This window comes from Bufo gargarizans, chromosome 2 (genome assembly GCF_014858855.1).
Source record: "Bufo gargarizans isolate SCDJY-AF-19 chromosome 2, ASM1485885v1, whole genome shotgun sequence".
Taxonomy (NCBI): domain Eukaryota; kingdom Metazoa; phylum Chordata; class Amphibia; order Anura; family Bufonidae; genus Bufo; species Bufo gargarizans.
This window is the reverse complement of record NC_058081.1, coordinates 40,566,353-40,568,365: the sequence shown is the minus strand read 5'-3', so window position 1 is coordinate 40,568,365 and position 2,013 is coordinate 40,566,353. Positions and strand designations below refer to the sequence as shown.

General features: G+C 44.8%; 1 non-coding gene across 1 annotated transcript; it reads right to left on the bottom strand.

The window, feature by feature from the left end:
- Nucleotides 1–896: 896 nt before the first annotated feature.
- TRNAK-UUU lies at nucleotides 897–969 on the bottom strand. Its single transcript has one exon. It is a non-coding gene; the product is annotated as a tRNA-Lys (tRNA).
- Between the last annotated feature and the right edge of the window lie 1,044 nt (nucleotides 970–2,013).

The window sequence follows — 2,013 nt, the reverse complement described above, 5'->3', positions numbered from 1 at the left end:
TTAGGTGAATGGCACTCAGAATACATGAATACAATAATATTAGCTATCTGGGTGCCCTCACATAACATACAATTTAACCGAACGCATAATAACATAAAATACAGACAGATTTAAGCTGTGCGGCCGGTCTGTTTTCTCCTTTACAGTTACTATGGGCCATAATCCTGAGGCAAGAGGCTTTTAAACAGCCCTCTCCAAAACCCAGTGGCGAGGTTGGTTTCGCCACAATTATCAAAATTAGGGTTATTCACTTTAGAAAAAAGACGACTGAGGGGAGATCTAATTACTATGTATAAATATATCAGGGGTCAGTACAGAGATCTATCCCATCATCTATTTATCCCCAGGACTGTGACAGTGACGAGAGGACATCCTCTGCGTCTGGAGGAAAGAAGGTTTGTACATAGAGATGGCCTTGCGGTTAGCCCGGCGGTCGTTTCACGGCAAACTTTGCTCATTCGCTGTTCGCCGAACATAGAAACATAGACTGTGTCGGCAGATAAGAACCATTTGGCCCATCTAGTCTGCCCAATATACTGAATACTATGGATAGCCCCTGGCCCTATCTTATATGAAGGATAGCCTTATGCCTATCCCATGCATGCTTAAACTCCTCCACTGTATTTGCAGCTACCACTTCTGCAGGAAGGCTATTCCATGCATCCACTACTCTCTCAGTAAAGTAATACTTCCTTATATTACTTTTAAACCTTTGCCCCTCGAATTTAAAACTATGTCCTCTTGTAGCAGTTTTTCTTCTTTTAAATATTCTCTCCTCTTTTACCTTGTTGATTCCCTTTATGTATTTAAACATTTCTATCATATCCCCTCTGTCTCGTCTTTCTTCCAAGCTATACATGTTAAGGTCCTTTAATCTTTCCTGGTAAAAAAATTAACGCCCGAACAGGGACTTGAACCCTGGACCCTCAGATTAAAAGTCTGATGCTCTACCGACTGAGCTATCCGGGCAAACATATGCCAATATTCGCCCCCGCCATATTCTTTTACATTGTGAAGAACTTTAAACCCATGACACATCCATCAGGTGGTACTGGACAGACAACTGAGACATTTTAGCACATGGACATACCCCCTACCTTATAAATAAACCTGATCTGGCCGCCATTTTACATACAGTGTTTTGCCAGTGTAGGGAGAGGCTGCTGTGTGGAGCAGGGACAGGCTGTTAGAAACACCAAACGCTAGCTAATAGGGCCACAAAAGTCCTTTTAAGGACTGGTATCGGTGTGCTATCGTGCTATCGATATGTGTGACATACTGAGGGGTGCGATATACTTATAATATACTTTCTAACATAGAAAGTATATAGTGCAATTGTATACTGCAGCCACACAGAGTACCAAACCCTATTGGAACAAATAATTTCTACTGGTGTGATTTACCAGTTGCCCCCCCAAAAAACTGATTGAAGCGGGGTGTTATATACCAATAATATACTTTCTATATAGTGCATTTAGGTAGTGCAGCATTTGTCTGTCAGGTGAATGCCTATTGACTAATTTTTGGGCCTGTACTGGCCGACAGTTACATTTTTTTATCTCTAGCCGCATAATCACACCCCTGTCTAACTCCTCTGCCTCTCATTATGGTGGCGTAGGAACCGCATTCCCCATAAGGACCTTCTAATGTCACAGGGTCATGTGACTGTGTCCCTCACCCTGTACTGTGCCCCTCACCCCGTACTGTGCCCCTCACCCCGTACTGTGCCCCTCACCCTGTACTGTGACCTCCACCCCGTACTGTGCCCCCTCACCCCGTACTGTGCCACCCACATCGTACTGTGACCCCCACCCCGTACTGTGCCCCTCACCCCATACTGTGCCCCTTTATACCCTGCATTGTGCCCTCTTATCACACCCTGTGAAGTGCCACTAGTCATTCGCTGTACTGTGCCCTCTTATACCCTTTTATCCGGTCACGGTATGGTGGTGTTATCCGGTCACGGTATGGCGGTGTTATGCAAAAACTGGATGGCCATAACTGTATCCCTTT